The sequence below is a fragment of the Mesoplodon bidens genome (assembly GCF_964165515.1).
Source record: "Mesoplodon bidens genome assembly, chromosome: 7".
NCBI lineage: Eukaryota > Metazoa > Chordata > Mammalia > Artiodactyla > Ziphiidae > Mesoplodon > Mesoplodon bidens.
Window position 1 is genome coordinate 37337382 of NC_138164.1, and position 23561 is coordinate 37360942.

The 23561-nt window shown below is 39.5% G+C and overlaps 1 protein-coding gene and 1 pseudogene across 2 annotated transcripts in view; one reads left to right on the top strand and one right to left on the bottom strand.

Moving 5' to 3' along the window:
- LOC308620057 (centrosomal protein of 78 kDa-like) overlaps positions 1-18381 on the top strand; it is a 220436-nt pseudogene extending 202055 nt beyond the window's left edge. Inside the window, exons 10-17 of the transcript in view lie at positions 1506-1633; positions 2824-2873; positions 4286-4416; positions 13449-13526; positions 14989-15155; positions 16451-16622; positions 16945-16992; positions 17530-18381. The product of the transcript in view is annotated as a centrosomal protein of 78 kDa-like (transcript). The remainder of the gene's footprint in view (positions 1-1505; positions 1634-2823; positions 2874-4285; positions 4417-13448; positions 13527-14988; positions 15156-16450; positions 16623-16944; positions 16993-17529) is intronic.
- Positions 1-23561, bottom strand: part of LOC308620761 (uncharacterized protein) — a gene marked incomplete at its 3' end in the record, with an annotated part of 448069 nt that overhangs the window by 318439 nt on the left and 106069 nt on the right. The gene's annotated exons all lie outside the window — the stretch shown is intronic.

The window sequence follows — 23561 nt, forward strand, 5'->3', positions numbered from 1 at the left end:
GGTGTGAATTGTGTCACATTTATATTGTACTTATGTATGCCTAATAAAAGATGGGAACTTTTATTAGAAATTTTTTAATCTCCTAACAAGAAAAGTGTAATTTTAAAAAATTTTAATACATATATATATATATATATATATATTTGTGTGTGTGTGTGCGTGTGTGGTACGCGGGCCTCTCACTTTTGTGGCCTCTCCCGTTGCGGAGCACAGGCTCAGCGGCCATGGCTCACGGGCCCAGTCGCTCCGCAGCATGTGGGATCTTCCCGGACCGGGGCACGAACCCGTGTCCCCTGCATCGGCAGGTGGACTCTCAACCACTGCGCCACCAGGGAAGCCCTCCTATATATTTTTAAGAGGCATGTAAATCACAGAGGATCGTGTGGTGATTATCAATAAGCTACACTCTATGAAATATTTGTCCTATATTACCGAATACACTCCATTTTACCCTGCATCCTAATGCTGCTAAAATATAGTAGAAAGCAGCAGCATAGCACAGGGAGATCAGCTTGGTGCTTTGCGATGACCTAGAGGGGTGGGATAGGGAGGGTGGGAGGGAGGCTCAAGAGGGTGGGATATGGGGACATGTGTATGCATATGGCTGATTCGCTTTGTTGTGTAACAGAAACTAACACAGAATTGTGAAGCAATTATACTCCAATCAAGATCTATTAAAATAAATAAATAACATAAAATATAGTAGCTTTGAAGGATAAATATAACCATTTTAACCTATGATGTTTGTTTTCAGTAAATTCAAATTAAATATTTAAATGTGAATTTTAATATATGGCTTGTTCTAAGTAAAATATTAACACGTAGGTCTAGTTTTTGCAACCAAATGTTTCCTATAAAGATACTTGCCTCTTTACTACTGAAATATAGGGTAAGTCTCCACATTTCACTCTTTCATCCAGTGGGTTTCATTTGTTTTTTTGTGCGTTTTCTATATGAAATCAAAGGAGCAGTGAAGGTTGACAGGCTTATAGGAGGGTAAAATTGACTCACCTACCCCCCAGCAACTTGCAGCCTTATAACTTGTATTGTTTTTACATAGAAAAATTCATCTTAAATTTAACTTTTGGTCTACTTCTGAAGATTCTGTTTGGCAGAAGTCATGGGTGTATCTGTGTTTCTGTGTCCTTGAGATTCAGAAATGCCAAAGGTGTCCTAAGATTCAGGAAACTTGAGTGTTTCTGCATGATACATAAAATGTATCATACTTTGGGATTTTTTTTAAACTTTTATTTTTGCATTTCTGCACATCTCAATACTTTTGTTTTAGTTAAAATAACTTGTTACTGTAGAGAACTTATGTTTTTTAAAAATGCTGGCTTATGGAAAACCTTTGTACAAAACCGATCCTCTTTTTAATGGGCTTGGCATCGTTGTCAAGTGCCTTTTTGATTCCTTTCGACGTGTGCACGTGTGACATTTGCTCTGTAGACCTTTGGTGCATCTTGATTCCTTCTTTTCATGCTTTGTCAAACGTAGTCTTGGCCGCAAAGAAGCCTGTAAGTAATGGAAGGAAATACTCTGCTGGTAAAGAATGTTACCCTCCTGAAGCGCTACCACCTGGAGTGTCTGGTTTCCGGCCATTGTGTCCTGCAGAAAGTGCAAAAAGCAACAGGTAACCTGTTTGCATTCCCTGTCTTTTTCAGTCATTTAGAGTTCTTTATTTTGGAACTTGTATTATGTGGGTGGTCTCTGGTATTTTGTGTAGAGGAAAAAAGGTAACTCACACATGGCTTCTGCCTAATGAGCCCTCTAAGGAAGAAAAATTAAAAGTAATTGGGAGTTTCAAGTTGTTTCTCAGGTGTCACAACAGAGGTAACTCCGTGGGAGTCTTGAGGAGACTAAAATGATCACCAATTGTGCATGTGAGGAAAGTTTCATTAAAGGCAGGTGTAGTTGAGTGAAGCCCTACAGCACAGAAGTAGGAATTTGGATACGTACGAATGGGAAAAAAGACATTTTAGGCATGGGAAATAGTTTAATGCAGAATGGATGAAAAATATGCATTAGACCTATTCTAAATCAACTGGCTTATTAACTCAGTAAATCAGATTTAGTGAGTCAAACCAGCATTACCTGATTTCTTATCCAGGGGATAGCTGTTCATAGTAATTTTTGTCACAGAACAGTAAATAAAATGGTTGAATTATAGCTTTAGGCTTGCTAAGTGAAATAGATGGCTCTAGATGATCTTCAGGTGACTTACTTGGTAGTAATCAGGAAATTGGGGATTAACAATTGCTTAAGAAAACAAAGAGAATTGATTTTAAATAGTACTTGAAGTAGTTACTGTGTAAAATATCTGTTCAGTTGCTCATGTTAAATGGATGTTTCTAATCCCCACTGGACAACCGACTACTTTTTTGCAAATGGTAATGTGAATTGCTGTTGCATAAACTATAGTGTTGAATCCCCAGTGTTTGCACTTGAGTTTCACAGCTCTGTGGTTTCCTGTCTTCTTCCTGAGACACTTAATCGCAGGTCCATCCTCCTCACACAGGGGGGTAAATTAGAGAACGATTAATATCACCATTTAAAGAAGAGAGACTGAAATCTCAACCATCCTGAACATAGGAGCTGAAGGGGCCTCTCAGCAGTTCAGAGAGTGATTACCAAGCCAGTAGGCTGAATTCTGTTCTGTTTTCTCTGTAGCAGAGCCCTCCAGGTCCTTGTTTTGAGCTTATTTATTTTTATACACAATTCTGTATGGATACTGTTCATACTACTAAATAGTTGTATTAACTGGGTTTAACTGGTGATGTATTTACATGAAGATCTAACTTCGTTTTGTTGCTATCTTTTTAGGGGCTTTCTATTCATCAAAGCTCGTGATGTATGTAATCAGTTGGTGGTGTGTAGCTATCATATTTATGATATATAGGGCTTGAATTGGGAAAGGTGGATGGTCATTCTTCTTGCTTTTTAAACTGACAGAGCCTTACATGAAGCATTTCCCTCTCTGAAATAAATCCATGTAAAACATGTTTGGTCGCTCTCCCAATGCAACTGTGTATTTGTGTGGATTTAGTGCACACCTGGCAGCCTTGTGGTTATGTCTGTAAACAAGGAAGCCTGTTTTCCAGTCCGCAAATCAGCTGTTACCCAGTGAAACGAACTTGACTGCCATTTCTGACCCCTCACATGGAGCTGTCATACTCAAGAATGTTCACATGTTTTCAAGAAACGTTGTTTGCGGGCTATATGTACAAATTCCTGATCTGAAAGCCAATATAAAGCAACATCTCCCAAACCTCTGCTCTCTCACCAAGGCCACACACATTCCCTCGCTTATGGCCTCGTGGCAAGCTAATACTGTCAGTATCAGACTCTCCTTCCCAGTGGTCTTGGGAGACTGCATAGTTGCTCTGTGAAAGGCACCACTGCTGAGGTTGAGAGAAGAGCATCTTGGGTGTCAGTCCTGGCCTTGCATTCCCAGAGAGAGGGGTGTGCACCTCGTTCTCCTGTTAGGGTTTTCCTATGCTGCAGGGTTTGCTGCTTGTTGTCAAAATGATGTCCTAGTGACTTGTCTTCTGCGTGGTTTATAATCCCAGCACAGTTCTTTATGATCTGTAGACTTTTATGGGGTTGTGGCCAGGTCAGTTTTTAAATGTTTGGAAATGTCCTATTGAACAACATTGCAGTGGCAGTGAAGCTTGCTGGGAGAATTGTTGCCCTAGTTTTGGCTTAAGGGTGGTGAGAAGATGAAATTTTTGATGGGTCAGTTTTAGTTGTGTATGTGTATGTGATTTATTTTTTTAAATTCTAATGTCTATTATTCACAGCTTAGATATGTTGACTTCCTGATTATTCATCAGTCCCTTTACTGATGTATTTTCCTCTGAAAAACTACATTTTCTTCCAGACTGTTTTTGTCTGATGGTGAAGAATAAATTTTTCATTTGCAGTATAAAGTTGATCTGAGAAAAAATGTTTACCTTGGATCTTCACTTGGCTTCTGTGAAAGAAACTTAATAAAATAATATGGGCAATTCCCATTACTAATCCTAACCACGTACAACAGAGGTCTGTACAGTAACATAGCAAAAATAAGTTCCTGTACTTTTACTTAGTCATTGCCTGTTTTACACTAAAGAGCAGTGAGAGACATTTATAAAGAATGATACCTCAGATCACTTTTGTTAAATGTCCTCTAATATTTGGATATTTGGTATCTGGCTTGTGTTGTCTTTTATGCAATCTTGTCTTCTTTCTTTGCACTTTAGTTTAACAACTCTGTGGTTTCCTATCTTCTTCTTGTGACACTCAGGTCCATCAGAATTTCCTGTGACTGTGACAGTAGAGAGTCCTTCCTCCTCAGAAATCGAAGAGGTCGATGATTCCTCAGAACGTGTTCAGGAGGAGCCAGAGAAAATCCGTTTGAAACAAGAAGCATTGCAGGTACAAAGTTATCACTTTAAAGCTCTAGAGAAGATTATTTTTCAAACGGAAGGCTGATTGCAACACAGCACAGCTTGTGTGAGGGTTCTGTTTTCTCCTCCCATCTGCGTTGTATCCCCTTGAATGGTTCCTTAAGCTTAGACCAAGGTGAATGGTGGACATTTGAACTCTAAGAAACTAAAATCAAAACATGTCGTTAGTAATATATTTTTCTTTGCTTAGAAGCTTAGTATTTTAGATTTAGGGAGAAGCTTAGTGATCATAAGATAAGGAAATTGAGTTCTGAATGAATACAGTCAGCTGATTCAGTGCTCTTGTTTTACAGATGAGAAAATAGACAGTTCTAGTTGAACTCTCTTTTTATAAGAGGAAAATATGGCCTCATTTTAAATAAAAGTAAAGTTGAAAAAAGTTTTGATGTTGATATTCTCCTTTCCTAAAATCAAAAATATCAAGAAGCTACATTCTATTGCCAAATAAACCTGACCTCTAATGTCATTCCATACTTTTGTTTGTATGGACAGAAAAGAAAAATTGATTTTTATAAGAAATTTTTGCACCTCAAAATTAATATATTTATTTTATTTCAACTTTAATGCAGAGCTGAACATTTCTAGTAAATAAAGGAACACCATTTGGGGGGGACCTTGTCTTTGTGCTACAAAGTCCATGTTTAATTTTTAAAAATTATTTAATATGATTTTCTCTTCGTATGAAACATGACACTTGACAGGTTTCAGAACTAATTATCCCATTATTGTAGGACTACGGGAACTACTCTTTGATTTTCAAAAGAGAAAGTTAGATTTTTATTTTTTAATTAAAATTAATGATAATATAGAGAAATTTTAAGAAAATAACTTAGAAAATTATGAAATGTTAGAGTAGGAGAAATCTATAGTTCATGTAGATTTACTCCCTTTCGTTTTATAAATGCGCACCTACAATTTGTAGAACGTAAGTGGTTTATTAGTAAATGGCAGAGTATGACTAGACCCTAGAGCATCTAACCCGCATTCCTTGTTATTTTAGATGTGGTGTATTCATTTCCTTCACGAATAGACCATGAGATTGTATTTGTAAAAGCAGTAATAGACAGTGGGGAAGTCCAAGAAGTTTAAACACTGGGACCACAGAATAGCAGATTCAGAATGCACTGAGAACCCTTTTAGCTCTTCTCTGTTTTGACAAGACACTACAATGATGGTATCAAAGTGTTTAAGTATATATGCACACAACTATCAAGAGATTTCAACATAGTTTTGAAAGAAGACAGGTGGAAGAGTGTGAAACTGAAGCAGTAGAACAGAGGAAAAGCATCACCTAGAATATGCACAGGGACCACGTGCAACTGAGGAGGATTCTGACCCCACCTGAAAAAGTAGCCCCATGCTCAGGTGCGCATGTAGGAGAGAGGGTGGAGTTAGTTAAAAGTGTGACCAATAGGGGAGCTCATTGAAGGGATGTGTTTGGAGGAGTGGACTCCCTGCCCCGCCCTAACCCTCCTGAAATGAGATGATTTCATTTTGAAGACAGTGAAACTGGCGAGAACTGGGGCAGCTACTGTGAGTTTTTACACCCTAGAAAACTGTTTTTGGGGGAGATCCTGTTACAGTTACTCCCCGCTTCTTCCTGCATAAGAAGCCAATCAATCGTTGACTTCAGGGAGCTTTCTGCGCTCATTCTTAAATAGAAAATAACTGTCATTTGCCTGTTAGTTGAGTAAAGCTTACAACATGAGAGAGGGGGAAAGAGTGCAAACATATCCTAGTAGGACCAGGGACAATTTAGGGCACAGAATAATTTAAGAAAAAACCCTAATTAGCATCCTGAGAGAGGTTTAAAAAGAGCTAGCAACTATAAAATAAGACTAGGGTATTAATGAAAAGGAGAATGGTCAGAAAGCAAGAGAGGTCTCCTGGAAATGAAAATATGGTTGCTGAAATAAATTCAGTAGGAATTTAAAAAATTTCTCAGTATATAAAAAAGAAAGACACAATGGAAAATGTGATAGAAATATGTTAGAGAGGCTGCATCTGGGAGATCCCACATGTTACTATTAGAAAGTCCAGACCCAGAAAAAAAATGGAGGGAAGCTGTCAAAGGGCAACAAAATTCCCCACAGCTGAAAGTAGACATCAGGCCTCAGATTGAAAATAGTTATGCAAGATGAGTAAGAATAGACTCATACCTAGGCACCCTTCATTGTGAAACTTTCAAATACTGAAAAAATAAATTAAAATAGAATAAAATACTGAGAGGATACATCCATTCCAGAGAGAAAAATACTGGTCACCTAAAAAAAAAGGTTACAATCTGACTTTATCATACTTGTCATGAGCACCATGGATCCTGGAAGGCATTAGAAAGATACCTCCAAAGTTTTTCAGGCACATAATTTTCACCCTAGGGGTTTGTATCCAGCCAAACTATCAGTCATACGTGGAGGCTGAAGAAGATATTTTGTACCCAAAGAAATTTGAAAAATTGACCTCCTGTGCTACACCTTAAGCTATTTATAGACATAATCCAGCAAAATGAGGCAATAAACCAAGAAGGAAGGTAATAGGGGATTCAGTGCAGATTGCAGCTAGTCTAGAGTGGAGAGGCTTCTATTGATTGTGTGATTGAGAGCTTAGAAATACCTTGAGGCATATCGTACTTACTAGGTGTTAGGCACTGTTGGAAGGGAGGAGGGAGAGGAAGAGGAGAAGGAACTTGAACTCCAGAGGAGAAAAGGCTATACGGACATAAACCTGAAGCACACTGAACCATGGTTGATTTTTAACCTACTATTGGTGAGGAAGGGAAGAATCCACTTCAACTTGACACTATAGATGTCCCCCTTTTCAGTGACACACAGGGGTAATGACCACCTATATAATTTGTTGTCCAAACCGGAACTTGTCCAAACTCCTTACACTTCAATAGTGTAAGGAGGCATTCTAATGCTGTAACATCAGGACAACAGGTATAAACTGGAACAGCCCAAGGCGGCTTGGGGTATGTGGTCACCCTGCACAAGGACAGTGACACTGGCACAGTATGGAACGAGGTATAGTCTATACACAGAGACACAGTACATCTGCAGTGGGCAATATTAATTTCATTGTAATAATGGCAATACTGTCTTGGTTTGCAGCTTTTATTGCCAACTTGCATGTAATCACAAATAACTAAAGTAAACTATACTTAGTATGTATTAGTATTAACTTGGTATGTACTGAAATGTATTGTGTACTAGTATGTACTTAGCATATATTAGGCTCTAAGTGTTTTTGCATATATTAACTCATTTAATCCTCTGAATAGCCTTATGAGGTTGGTGCTAATATCATTCCCACTTTTGAGAGCAGGAAGCTAAGTCAGGGAAGGAACTTGCCCAGGCTGTACCTAATTTAAGGTTGGATCGAGGCTTTGAGTTTAGGCTCTCTGCCTGTTCTCTTAAACCTTACTCCGTACTGACTCTCAAGTAACAGAAGACTTAACTGCACATAGAACAGAATATAAATTTCAACTTTGACAACGTAACAGCTGGGTTTGGAAGGTAGACAGGAGGTAGAAAAAAGGGAAGATGGTAAGAATGTCCTCATTTTACAAAGCGTGACGTTGAGAGAGCTTCTAGTTGATCAACAATGTAGGTTTTTAAGTATATGACTACAAGTCAAAGAGATCATGAGCAGTGGAATAACTCATGATGACATAACTTTACTGAGCAGTGTGGACATAGGAAAGAGTGTAGAGGAACTAAACCCTTACTTATTAGTAAGTTAGAAAGTGAACTGATAACGCCTCCAATTTAGTGAGAAAATAGTCATGTAAGAGTATTACTTGGACATGGAGAAGAATTCAAAATAACAATAGTTGGACCTCCCTGATGGCGCAGTGGTTAAGAAACTGCCTGCCAAGGCAGGGGACACGGGTTCGAGCCCTGGTCCGGGAAGATCCCACATGCCACGGAGCAGCGAAGCCCGTGCACCAGAACTACGGAGCCTGTGCTCTAGAGCCCGTGAGCCACAACTACTGAGCCCACGTGCCACAACTACTGAAGCCTGCGCGCCTAGATCCTGTGCTTTATAACAAGAGAAGCCACCGCAATGAAGAGTAGCCCCCGCTCGCCGCAACTAGAGAAAACCTGCACGCAGCAACGAAGACCCAATACAGCCAAAAGTAAATAATAATAATAAAATAATAAAAAATAACAATATTTGATGTAAACCTCATAAAAAAGGAAATCCATACAGCCAGTAAACACAGAAAAGTGTACGACTTCATGAAGTAATAAGTGAAAAGTGAGTCAAAACCAAGGAAACTACATGTCAATCAGATTGACAAATACATAAATAAAAAGTCTGGTAGTATCAGGTATTGTAGACCTGAAGTACTATGGGAATCTTCTACCCTGTTTATACTGGAGTATAAATCGACACAACTACTTTGGAAAGCATTTAGCACTCTCCATCAACTGAAGGTATATAAATAGCCTGTGAGCCAGCAGCCCTCACCCCCGCCCTGTGTAAATGCACCAGAATAACGGGTACAGCAGGATTCCTGTCCATGATTTGCATTAGCACAAACTGAAAACAAACCAAATGTCCATTAAGAGTCAAAAATTAAATAAATGATGTGTATTTGTACAGTGGGAAAACTATCCAGCAATAAAATTGAATGAACTAGAGCTACAGGCAGCAATGTGGATGAATTTTTTAAACCAACGTTGAGAGAAAGAAATAAGATAGAAAAGACTTCATATACTATGATCCTGTACATAAAGTTAGATGTTGACACAACTAAACTCTTTTGTTAGGGATGCATGCAGGTTAAAGGAAATGACTGTCAAGAAATGAGGTTGGTGTTTAACCGGGAAGAGGGAAGGAGCTTGTGATGAGAAAAGGATATGGGGGGTTTTTGCGATGCTGACAGATTCGAGTAGTGCTTATGTAAGTATTCTCTTTTTATTTGTCACATTGACAGTTTTGTTCTGTGCACTTCTCAGTACCCATATCGTATTTTACAATTAAAAACTGCGTAAAGAATCGGTCGCTTCTTGAGTGCTGGATGTGGGAGTGGGATGAGACCGTTTCATTTTAAGCCCTTCACTACTGTTTGCATTCGCATGTTCATTCATTCAGCATTAATTGCACATATTCTATGTACCAAGCACTCTTCTAATTTTATATGTGTTTTAACTCATGTAATTCTCACAAGAGCTCTGTAATATGGGAGCTTATGTCCATTTTATAGATGAGGAAGTTGAGGCCTAGAGTTATACAACTTGTCCAAGGTTATGTAGCTAATGGGTAGTGCCAGGCCCATTTGCCTCAGAGAATCTGAATATTTACAATATAATCTAAAAGAGAAATTTAATGACTAATTATAAGCAAAAAAATTGCACATTAAAGAAGATGACAAGTTTTCATCTATCCAGTTAGAGAAAAACACACAGTCTGTCTTTCACACACGTACATCTTATATGTACGTGTGTGGCAGGGATTTTCCTTATTAAGCAATTATTTATTGACCGTCTACGTTGTGCTAGGCACAGGTGCTGGGGATAAACCTTAATAAAATACACCCCCTATCTTCAAATAACTTGCACTCTAAGTGAGGAAGTAAGCCAACAGTTACAGTAGAGGTTATATACCAAGTGATACATCGCTGATGGCAGTGTAAAATCTCAGAAATCTTTTGGAAAGAAGTCTGGAGATAGGTACCTCAGAGCCTTAAAAATGTTCATTTGCTTTGATCTCAAACTCATTTTTATGGATTTATTGTAAGAATGTTATTCTCAATATGGAAAAAAGCCTTCATGCATAAAAACGGTTATTTTGTCTGATAATACTGAAAAGTTGGAAAGAATTTAAATCTGTAAAATGGTTAACCAGTAAACCCACTCAGTGGAATATTTTGTAGCCCACACAAAAAAATCAAGGTTATGAATCCCCTGATTATATGAGAAATGATTGATTACAATGTTAAATGGAGAAAAGTTGAACATAAAATTTGATATCCAATATGATGGGAGCTTTGCCCCAGAAAAATCACCCTAGCTGGTGTACAGAAGGGTGGAATGGAGAGCAGATGGAAGGAAGGAAAATTATTCCAAAGCCTTATCATTAGTCTTACTTAAGTAATAGAATATCAAGCAATTTTACTTTCTAACTTTTTTGGTTCCATATTTCCATGTAAGGGACATGAATTCTGAATATTTTGTAGGAGGAGGGTACACTTTTTCACAAAAATTGAACACTGTGTTCTAATTCCCTCCATTAGAGGGAGAAACTGTTGCATGTAATTGCACTTTGATGTGCTATTTAGAACCAGTCAGGAATTTTAGTCTACTTTCCTCTGACCGTGCTGAGGGTTTTTTGTTTTTTTGTTTATTTGTTTAGAATTTCTTTGAAATCAGTTTTAGAAGATTGACTAAACCATTATATTAAAAGTAGAGGAATTTTGCAATTTTTTCCCCTTTTTCCCCATTGAAAACTTGACTGGCTTTAGTAATGAAACATTAAAGAATTTGAAGTTCTTAGACTGTCAATTTTTTAAACATGTTCTGAATATAAAAATATATGTTCACTGAGCAAATGTTTGAAAACAATGAATAACTTCTTGAAGGAAATAAAAGCCACCTCTGCATGTACACACACCTAATCTGTTCTTTTGTCTTAAAAAAGTATCAGAAATATTTTGCCATGTCACTAACTACTCTTCTACATCAGAGAATTTGATTAAGCTTATGCATCATCTCCCAGGAAAAACGCACAGATATATTTTGAATGTAGCACTCCTGAAGCCCATTCATGAACTCTGGTTGAGACCTCTTGTCATTCTTAGTGGCTTCATAGAGCATTCCTTCAGACGATGAGCTCTTTTTATTTAAACCAGTCCCAATTCGGAGGCTCTTAGCTTTCTTCTAGGGTTTGGTTATCAACAATCTTATGACATCATGTTGGTAGATAAATCTTTGCCCACATCTTTGATTTCCTTAGGGTAAACTCCTGATGTAGGATTGTTGTTAGGTACCAAAAGCTACTCTCCAGAAAGTGATACCAGCTCCTCTCCCAATGATGGCAGGTAATAGAGTTCCTCATTCTTTAAGTGATTGTTCAAAGCAGTTAACATGTATAAATATACCTTACTGTTTTCATAAGTATAGGTATTATGATTGTTTATCACTGCGTAAGAAACCACCCCAAAACAGTGGCCTAAAACAATGACAATCATTTATTTTGTTCACGAACCTGGAGGTTGAGTAGAATATTAATTCTTTTACTACACTCTTACTGACTGAAAACAATACCTATTTGACTAGCTCAGAGTTCTGTAGGTCAGAAGTCCAGGCACAGCGTGACTGGGCTTCCTGCTCAGATACACACGGGAACATGTGGGTTCCCTCCTGAGAGTGTTAAAGCACGTGAAATTTAAGTGTAAGATATTGAGCCCCAAACGTTGGATGTTCACCATAGTTTGTGTGGGCCACAGAGCTGAAATCAAGATGTCAGTCTGGCTGTGTTAGCGTCCAGAGGCTCTGGGAAAGAATGCCTACAGGCTTCTTCCGGCTTGTTGGCATAATTCAGATTCTGCAGTTGCAGGACAGAGGTCCCCATTTCCTTGCTGGCTGTCAGTCGGGGGAGAGTTTCAGCTCCTAGAGGCCTCTCGCTTGCCTTCTCTGCCGCAGCATTGGACTTCTTCAGAGCCAGCAATGGAGAGTCTCCCTCTTGTCCCTTTTGTACTTCAATTCAGGAAGAGTTCAGGTCCTTTTCGTGGGGTGCCTGAGTAGGCCACATCCACCTAAAGTAATCTCCCTATCTTAAAAGATCAACTGATTTTGAACCTTAATTCCATGTGCAAAATCCCTTCACTACAGCACCTACATTTAGAGTTTGATTGGATAAGTGGAAGGTTTGTGTACTTCAGTAAGTGGTCATCTTGGAGGCTCTGTCAGAATTCTGCCTATTGCAAGCAGTGTCCCCACTTCAAGGACCGAAGTGTCTTAGCTCCTAAAACTCCTAAGATAGTTTATCAGTGTTCATTTTATTTCAGTGACCTTGGTGAAGGGAAGACTACCACCGCCGTGAGCAGGAATGGCAGCCAGCTTCCTGAGTCCACAGTGTGGCTCTGCTACTTAGTGGTGTGACCTTGGCTGTGCTGCTCTACTTACTCTACTTCTCTGCCTCTGTTTCCCTCATCTGTAAAATAACATGGAGTTAGTGATCGTTCTTTCCTCGTAGGGTTTTTTGTTTTATAAATTTATTTTTGGCCGCGTTGGGTCTTCGTTGCTGCTCGCCAGCTTTCTCCAGTTGCGTCGAGCGGGGGGCTACTCTTCGTTGCGGTGCGGTGGCTTCTCTTATTGCGGAGCACAGGCTCTAGGCGCGCAGGCTTCAGGAGTTGTGGCACGTGGGTTCTAGAGCGTAGGCTCGGTAGTCGTGACGCACAGGCTTAGTTGCTCTGCGGCATGTGGGTTCTTCCTGGACTAGGGCTCGAACCCGTGTCCCCTGCACTGGCAGGCGGATTCTTAACCACTGTGCCAGTAGGGAAGCCCCCTCTTAGGGTTTTGATGATTCGATTATTTAATACCCAGGGAACTCCAGGAACAGTGCTTGACTGTAAATTGCTTTAAAAGTGATTACTTTTTTAAAACATGCTTTTGAATCTGCAATTATGCAATTCAGGTATGCTAAGCAGGTTCGTTAATAGGACTTCCTGCTATAAAGAGACCCACAAATAAAAATAGAATTTTTCTTTCTTGGTCGTAACTTCTTATTTCTGACTTACTATGTTATATGCATATGCCTTTTATGGTGGGCTGCCACAAATTTATGTTGGAAAGAGTGGAATTTAAATAAATCTTTGCAAATTTGATAGATTTTGATCATTCATTTCACTGGCATGGTATAATATGACCAGTAGCAGACTAAAATCTGAGTTCACTTCTGGCTCTGCCCATAAATCCTGATGAGACCAATAGCTGGAAAGGCTTTTGGATATTATACTATGAATTAGTTATAATATTGACTCTGTTTGTTTAGGAAACCCTGGAGGAGTGCCTAAAGCAGTTAGAGGAGGAAAGAGTAATAAGACTGAAGGCTGATAGACGAGTCAGTGAGGTAAACACGTTTCATCTGCTTTTGAGAGTGTTTTGGTTTTATTTTGATTTGATTTTAAGCCATATACACATATTTTGTAAGCTTTAAAACTGTAATATGTTGCAAATCGGTGGTATCATATGGACTTTTGCATTTACTGGTATTTAGTGATCATATGATCTATATTCCAGAAAGCATGTTTTTAAAGATGTGAAAATCTGGTTTTGTGTATGTGTGTGTGTGTGTGTGCTTTTATATGACATTAGCTTATTTCCTGTTCATGATTCTTTGATGGAAGAAGGCACTTTCTGTGCATGTATTGTATATACAGTAACATAAAAGACATGATGAGACTCTCCTGGCAATGAATTAGGAAAGTGAATCATTTAAATAAATTTAAGATATTGGAAAACTTCTAAGAATGCAATGAAAGATAAAAATATATACTATGAGAATTACATTAGGTAATGTGCATGAAAGCAGGGCATAATCTAAAAAGTTCTATCTAAATATAATTTATCACAGGGTGAGTGTAGGGAGGAATTTTTAAAAGTGCATCCAGTGGATTGGCAGACACTCATTCAATAAATGTTGAGTACCTGCTCATGTAAGGCAAAAGGGGCATCATGAACATTAACGGCCTTTCTGAGAAATACGAGAGTTGAGCTTACAGGGGGTTTTAAGTGCGTAGATGCTGAGCGGAAGGGGAAGAGTGCACGGGGGTGAATATGTTCAAGAAGCCAAAGAAAATATTGGTGATCGTACATTTAATAAATTGGGTTGGGTATGATTTAGGACTTTTAAACGTAAGCATTAGATATTTTACTCACTAAAGTTAATTCTTAACATTCATCAGAGTTGTAATATGTTTTGTTCAAATCAGATTCTATAATTCACTTTCTAATTTAAGGGAAACTTAAAGCAGGTCATTTTCTAATGTGGAATGAGGCTCCATTATGAATTGAACCAGTTAGAAATGTGATCTTTTGTGAAAGATCATTAATAAAACGGTAACTTGGGTTTATTTATATACCACCTAAGGGTTATATAGGAAACTTTGTTGGGTGCCTGTGGGCTTTGGTTATTATGTGATATGGTCTCTGTCTTTACTGGCGGAGGGTTACATTAATTATAAAATAATTACATTTTGAGTGTTTTAGTTTTGTTCCTTGAAACTAGGCAAGACTACTTTTTCTTTGTTTGTTGTTTTTTGGGTTTTTTTTTGCGGTATGTGAGCCTCTTACTGTTGTGGCCTCTCCCGTTGCGGAGCACAGACTCCGGACGCACAGGCTCAGCGGCCATGGCTCACGGGCCCAGCCGCTACGCAGCATGTGGGATCTTCCCAGAGTGGGGCACGAACCCGTGTCCCCTGCATCGGCAGGCGGACTCGCAACCACTGCGCCACCAGGGAAGCCCAAGGCAAGACTACTTTTGATGACAATGAGAAAAAATCATGTCAGACGTTTTCAGTCTTCTTGTATAGCCGGAACATGAAAATGCCCAGTTAAGAAACACAACTTTCTCTTTGTCTGAAGCCCTTCATGCCCACTCATTGACAAGCATGATCCTGGATGATGAAGGTGTTTGGGGCAGCACTGAGAATTCTTTTCAGAAGTTCCATGCTTTCCTGGTTCTCCTTAAAGATGCTGGGTTAGTTCATTTCTCTTCATGGCATTCTTCTCTTTGCGACTCTAATGGTACTTTGCTGAGGAACTGGAGCAATTTTCATCACTTACGTGGCTATATTTAGCCAAATTTAGTGTAATTATAGGTAATATAGTTGACGTTTTAAAATGAGGAATTAAATTTTTTAAGAAATGCAAATAGGGAAGCCTGCTTTGGTAGAGTGGGGAGCCCATTATAAAAGAGTAACCTGTAGACAGTAATTAGTAGGTATAGTTGTTTTGTAAAGACTAAATTAAAGGCAGTTTTCATTGAAAATAGTCGGGAATGCATAAGAATTTTCCTATCTTTCACTTCTTTTGCTTGTTTGATAAGTTTGAATTAAAGTTATCTTTGCCTTAGACATAAAAATGATTATTAATCTGCAGGGGAGATATAGGTCAGTGGTTCTCAACCGGGAGCAATTTTGCTGAAAGAGGGAAGTGGAGATTGATAGTTGATGGAGTGGTGTTTTTTTTTTTTTTTTTTTTTTTTTTTTTTGCGGTACGCGGGCCTCTCACTGTTGTGGCCTCTCCCGCTGTGGAGCACAGGCTGCGGACGCACAGGCTCAGCAAACATGGCTCACGGGCCCAGCCACTCCGCGGCACGCGGGATCTTCCCGGACCGGGGCACGAACCCGTGTCCCCTGCATCGGCAGGCGGACTCTCAACCACTGCGCCACCAGGGAAGCCCTGGAGTGGTGTTTTGTCAGTGAATGAATTGGTGTTGGTGTTGGGAAGGAAGGAACAAACACATTCTTGGAAACTGGAGGAAAGGTGGTAAAGAAGTGTAGGAATGGAGGTGTGACAGGCAGTGGACAGGGTGCATGGAACATATTGAAGCTTCTAGTGAGACAGTGGGATGTCTCCTAGAGGATGAATCTGGAAAGGGCTGAGGATTTGGGGGAGAGAGAGGCTTGTAGTCTGGAGTAGGATGTTAGCTTTTAAGATTTTAGAAGTAGGGCTTCCCTGGTGGCGGGCTGGTTGAGAGTCTGCCTGCCGATGCAGGGGCTATGGTTTGTGCCCAGGTCTGGGAGGATCCCGCATGGCGCGGAGCGGCTGGGCCCGTGAGCCATGGCCGCTGAGCCTGCGCGTCTGAAGCCTGTGCTCCGCAATGGGAGAGGCCACAGGAGTGAGAGGCCCGTGTACCGCAAAAAAAAAAAAAAAAAAAAAAAAAAAAAAAGATTTTAGAAGTATTTCATGATTGTAAGTCTGGGGAAATCTAAACTGCTCTTCTGTGATTATAATAACCTTTGTCTTTTCTCCTTTCCTCCTCTCGTCTAGGCTTGGGCAGTTGGCCACAATGGCTGGTATAGATCAGTCAGATTTTCATTTACTAGGTCGTCCCCAGATGATTTCTCCTGTTAGTAGTCCACCTAAAGAAGAAAAGAAGGCACTTGAAGAAGGAAAATCAGAATCAAAACAGGGTGCCCCATAACAAATGCAAAATATCCAAGTAAATGGACAGAACAGCACTTAATGATTCTAAGAGTGATTAGCAAAAAGGAAATGACCAAGTCAGCGAGAAAACAATAACGATCAGTCTCTAATAGTTCACATGCCCGGGAGCTAGAAGACTCTGGAATCCTTTCGAAATCTGAGATTAGTAAATGTGGGCCCATTTCATGATACTGTACTTTTGTAAATAAGGAGACTGGAAGTTCTTGAGAAAATTTATGAGTTAAAGCAAACTATCCTTAATGAAGAAAGAAGACATTAGAGAAAATATTCCAGATTTTAAATTGTATAAATGTCTATTCTGTTCATATTTTATCTAGGTTTCTATTTGTATGCAGTCAGCTTACAATGAAGGAACACTAATGAAGGTACACATACTGATACAATTTTTAAAATAAGTAGTCCAGACATAGCTAATAGGTAACATATTAGAGTGAATCACCTGGTTATGGGAATGGGAGGGGAAAACCTGTCAGCTTTTCCTCCAGCCTTACTTGGAGCCCCCATCAGCCCATCTCAGAGTGGTCTTGGGAACTGACAGCTTGAGAACACAGTCTGGTCACAAACTATATACGGTTTACATGTGCCTGGAGGATAGAAAAGACATTAATTATCCTACAGAATAGGGTTTTATTTTTAGTGAGGGAAAGGAAATGGTAATAACTACCCCAATCACCAAAGTCTGAAAACGTAGCGGACATAGCCTTGGTTATAGCTAGGTTAAGCTGAGAATCACTTGGCAAGATATAATTACAAAAAAAACTGGCTCTGAAATCTTCTGATTAATCAATTGACTGTGTTAGTAATAAGATTACAGAGTAACATTGAAGTTTTGAACTCTACTTTTTAATGGTTGGCTTTGTTCATCACTGAATTTTTGTCTTGTCTTTTGTCTTCCCCTCCACTTTCTGAAAATTACAGGTGATGCTAGGATTCCTTTGCCTCTCGACTCCTTCCGTGTCCCAGCGTCTACTCAGGAGGCCTTAGAAACTTCCAAAGACAACCTGGGGGTCCCAGTCACAGAGCAGCGGCAGGAGTCTTTTGAAGATTTCATTGCTAGAACATATTCTCCTTCAGCAGACGTCATTTCTGGAACTGGAAGTCAAAGAAAAGAAGAAGAATTATCTAGAAATAGCAGGTCTTCTTCAGAGAAAATGAGCACAGCAGGTGAATAGACCAAAAAATACTCTGCTAAGAAACAACCTGGGAAGGACCTGCATTCCTGCTCTGACTCACCTGTAAAGCAGAAAAGCAAAGGAATTGGGCAAAATAATTCTTTGGTTAATAAACCAATTAAAAGTGAGTCTTCGAAAAAACACATTTCTGTTAAGAAAGAGAGTAGAATAGTGACTGTGTCATCAAAGACAACTAAAAGTAAACTCAGTCTACTAGAACAGTCTGAAAGTGATACTCTTGGATCTGATTGTGAATTTCAAGAAAGCATCCATACTCTATCACACCTAACGTAGGTCTAAATCTTTTAAAATTATGTTTTTGCCTTCAAATTTTCATAAATTACTTATGTTTTTATTATAGCATATGGTGTTTTCAGTTACTTGACTGGAAGCCATTAGAGAAAGATTTTTTTATCTATACTTTTTTATTATAATGAAAGTTTGGGTGTACTTTTCCTTGTAACACTTTGCACCATTCATTCAGCTAGTGTTTACTGAGGGCTTCATATGTACAGTACTTTTCTGGGTGCTGTTGCTTTCAGCAGTGAACAAAATAAAGCCTTTACTCTCCTGGAACTAGCACTCTGTGGTGGCAGAAAACATAAACAACAAAGCAGGCTAAGGGTTAAAAAGAGATGGGAATAATAAATGGAATAGTTTTACCATTTGGTTAAACATCAAACTATTATATAAATCACACGGCCAGAAGCCATTGACATATTTTAATTCATAATAACCAGAGAGCCTCAAACATTTACCAAGGCACTTAACCGTGTTTATGGATTACAGCAACGCTCTGAGGTAGGGAACTCTTACCATCCCCATTTTATAGATGAACAGTCTGAGGAGAAATTATGTGAGTTGCCCAGAATAACACAGCTATAAGTAAGTGGGAAGTTGCAATGTGACCCGAACCCATGCTCTTTTTTTTTTTTTTAATGTATGGACTTTATTATCTTTCATTTGTTTCTGATTTATGTGAATTTTTTCTTTAAAGATTTTTTATGCTGTCAACCATTTTTAAAGTGTTTATTGCATTTGTTACAGTATTGCTTCTGTTTTATATTTTGGTTTTTTGGCCTCAAGGCATGTGGGATCTTAGCTCCCCGACCAGGGATTGAACCCTCACCCCCTCCTTTGGAAGGCAAAGTCTTAACCAGTGGACCACCAGGGAAGTTCCCCTTATGTGACTATTTTTCTGGCAATTTTTTTAAATTTTATTTTTTATTGACATACACTTGAATTACAGTGTTGTGTTAATTACTGCTGTACAGGAAAGTGACTCAGTTACACGTTTATGTACATTCTTTTTCATATTCTTTTCCATTACGGTTTATCACAGGATATAGAATATAGTTCCCTGTGCTCTACAGTAGGAACTTTTTGGGTTTTTTTTAAATACATGCACTTTTTAAAAATAAATGCATGTATGTATTTATTTTTGGCTGTGTTTGGCCTTTGTTGCTGCACGTGGGCTTCCTCTAGTTGAGGTGCACATGCTTCTCATTGTGGTGGCTTCTCTTGTTGCAGAGCACGGGCTCTAGGTGCCTGGACTTCAGTAGTTGTGACATCCGGCTTAGTTGCTCTCTGGCATGTGGGATCTTCCCGGACCAGGGCTTGAACCCATGTCCCCTGCATTGGCAGGCGTATTCTTAACCACTGCGCCACCAGGGAAGTCCCATGTAGGACCTTTTTGTTTATCCATGCTGTATATACACCAGTTTGCACCTGCTAATCCCAAACTCCCAATCCAACCCTCTCCCACCCCCTCCTCCTTGGCAACCGCCAGTCTATTCTCTATGTCCCTGTTTATGTTTCTGTTCACACATAGGCTGTAACCAGGCTCTTAATTACTTTGTTATCCTGTTCCCTTGTTAAGAAGGGTTTAAGGAAGGCACTGAGAGAGAAGCCAGTGACCACTAGAAGTGCAAAAACAGTGGGGCTGTCAGAAAGCACACCTGTCTCCTTCCCCCATCGTGAGCAGAATTTTTAAATGGCAGAGTATGTAAGAGTATGTGATGACACATCTCTGGATTAAATTATGTCTCCCTGGTAAAACATGTACACGTAAGTCTTTAGTTCAATCAGAGTGAAAGGTGAGATCAGAGAAAAGCTGGAGTGTCAGATTTGTTGTAGAAGGTCCTGCCTGATTGTTACTAAGAGGGCTACTACAGTAGTAGTTAGTTCATTAGTCATGGGTTGAGTGTTAGAGGAGTGAAACAATGAGCAAGATGTAGTGTTGGCCCTCTAGCAGTGGAGTGAGAGGGGAAGACGCACAGCAGATGTCTCATCCTGCACGTGACCTGCTGTGACGGGCATATTCAGGGCGTTTAGTCAGTGTTTGTGGAAGAAGAGGGGGAGCCGTGAGGCAAAGAAAAGTCATCAAAAGGGGCAGTCCCTAAGCTAAGTCTTAAAGGACTCGTGAGAAACTGGTGAGTCAGCCGGTGAAAGGCAAGGATACTCAAGGCAGAGTGGACAGCGGAAGTCCAGAGCCGTGAGTGTGCGAGGGGTGTGTTACAGAGGCACAGGCTCTGGAGGATCAGTGCAGTGTCCCCAGGCAGCGGCAAGTGCCCCTAAAGGAGGCAGCGAGGAGGAGGAGAGCATGTCTTAACCAACCATGTGCGTGGAGCTGGTTTCCTCAGAAAATAGCTAAGAATGGAAAGGACAAGTTCAGGTGGCATTTTAGACCACTGACGTCAGTATGGATGAGGAATCTGAAGAAGCCTGGAGATAATTATGCCCCACTCTTCTGAGGAGCAGTGCTTTATATTTTCAAGTGGGATTTTCACGCTGCCACCTCCTCTCCTGTCCCTACTGAAAGGTTTATAGGCCGGCAGAAGGGAGAACCTGGCTTAAGTAGAGTTAATCAGGTTTCTTTACTGTACAGCTTCTCGGGGCTGCTGTAGGCTAATGTTCATTCTGGATCGTCACAGCAGGCGTATGGTACACAGCCATCCTCAAAGCTATTTGACCCTAGAGTCCTTTTTTAATAGAATGTCTAACAACTGGTTCCACCGAACAGCAATTTCGTAACTTCTAGACCAGGTAATAGCAAGAAGAAAGGGGTCTGAAATAAGGTATAGATGAAGGGAGGAAATAAGTTCTAATTGTATTTAGGAAATTACCAGCAAGACTTGACCTTGGGAAGTAACGAAGAAGTAGGAGGCGGAGGCTGAACCCCCATCTGTGTGACTAAGGTTGGGTGGTGGTATCATTGAGTTTGGAAATAGGGGATAAAGAACTGAAGTGGGGAAAAGACTTTAGTTCTGGACATGTAGAATTTTGAAGCACCTGTAGAATTCCGAAGACAAACTGGTAGATAACTGGACATGCACGTGAGGACATGGAGAGATAAAAATTTGAATGTCCTCAGCACATAGCAGCAGTCATTAAAATCATGAAAATGGATGAGATGTCAGAGAACTGTGAGTCCTGACAACGTTTAAGTGATAAGCAGAGAAAGAATTCTGGGAAGGAGAGAGGTGACAGAGATTCCAGAAGGAGGAAGGAGATGCCAGCGTCGTCCTTCAGAGACTGTGAGTGTCCATTGGATTTGGGCAGTTAGGTCCCCAGTGACCTGAGAGCAGTGCAGGGAAGTGGTGGACAAAAAGCCAGATGGCAATAAACTGAGGGTGTAGGGCTGCCTGTCGGGGCCAGGCGGGGCTAGTGAGGACAGTGGGAAGAGGCTGCTCTCAAGGGGTTTGGATGAAAAGAGAAAATAATTAGCAAAAAAGAATTTTTTAGAATGAGAAGGACTTCTATTTTACATGTTGAAATGAAGGAACCAATAAAGGAGATCCTGAAGATGTAGATAATAATTTAGAGAATTGGGGAAACACGGACATATGAATAAGAAAAACACCTTGCACAGTATATAAAAATCACTTGTATCCTTCGAGCTGGATGGATACTGGTAAGTTTGGGAGGAAATAAAGGTAAGAAGAGAGAGAAGTTAAAGAAGTTTATACTGATAGCCTCAGTTTTCTTTGACAAAGATTTTTCAGAGACACATATATACACATACATAATTACTGTTCGAAAATTCTTTCATAGTTACATGTTTTATTAATCACGTCTGAGAAAAGTCACTGATTTTCATTTTGTACAGCATTATCTTGTAAGGACAAGATACAGTGACAACTTCCATGCTTTTTGCATATCAGAGCTGACACTGAAAGTATCTGCATAATTGAATTTTCACTTCTTATTTGTAATAAGTTTATCCTTAGGAGGATACTTTCATAGTGTTTGATCACAGATGAGTTTGGGCATTGCTATCACTCAATAATGTGAAGCATCTGTCAGGTTCTCTCCTACACTATATATTCATATTTTGTCCGTTAAGCAAATATTTATTGGCGGCCTGTGGGAATAAGATACACCTAGGTCCTCTTTCCTTGGTATATTCACAAAAGCCTCTGAAACTAAATTTCCAAGTCAGGCCATACTAAGGCCTGGCATAATAAGTTTTCATTGTTAACAGTTTTTTTGTGTTTGTGGGGGTTTTTTGTTTTTATTTTTTTGAAGCAAGGATAAGACACTGTCTTAACTCAGTAGTTGTCCATTCATTAATAAGTCAAAGAAGACATTGATGAAGCATGGTATTTTGAATATCCTTTCCACAGAATAGGTAATGGGCCATCCTGAAACTCTGGTGAGATGCTTATCATTTTCAGATTTTGGAGTGGCTGAGAAAACCCTATTACACCTTGAATTATCACTAGAAACATGAATTCAGCCAAATAAAAACAGTGCCTCTGCCTACTGAGGTGGTCAATTTCCATCTCAACAAAAGTGACCATTTCTCCTTTAGATTAAAATCAAGAAAATCCCCTCTTTCCAGGATGCAATAATGGGGTGCACGAAAGAGGAAAACTGAAGCTATTCCCTCTTTACACCTGAACAGTGAATTCATTCTGATATCAAATATTTGTTATGATTCTGTTATGACCAGGTGCTTTATTGTTTAGAGATCAAGTTACTGTTCATTCTTGGTAAGTAAGAAAAATCCACGTTTTAGGACTCTGAATAGTAACTTTATATGTATTATATATATATATATATATATTAAAAATAAATATGTATATTATATGTAATATATATTCCACCTATTCAACAAAATTGTAACTTTCATCATCTCTTACGAATGATGAACTGTATTCACTCTTTGGAAAGGGCTTATAGGGAATTAAAGTCTCCATATACTTTTTATATAAGACCGTGGAAACCAAATTCTCAACTGGGAGCAAACTTAGGTTTTGCTATGAAGGTTTATGCTTGCCTGGCCTTAGAGGGGTAGGCCAGGAACTCAAGTTTTTTTCCTCTAAGTTACTTTCATTGATGCCACCCTGAAAAAATTTGGAGGGAGTATTTTTGAAATAGCTTTATCTCAGTAACCCTTTAAAAAGGCTTCAGGGTATGGGGAACATAACTGTCAAAATGTTCAAGCAACTCTTGTTGATTTAAGTGTAATGGATCAGGAGCAATACAGGAAGGAGCTGGGTACAAAAGACAAAAGGCGTGAGGCTATTTCATGTATTGTTTTTGGCTTATTGTACAAAACAGAGAAAGTCTCATACACTCGCGCAGCCAAGGTCCCCTACTGTTCTCTCCTTTTAGTAGAAATAAAAGAGAGCTCGTTTCTCAATAGCAGCATTCTATCCTTAAGTGGGTACACAGTGATATTCTGATGGTCTCTGGAGCAGAGAATAATTCCGTGGCAGCTCTGACCTCCAGTCACCGGGTTCTCTGTAACTTAGTCT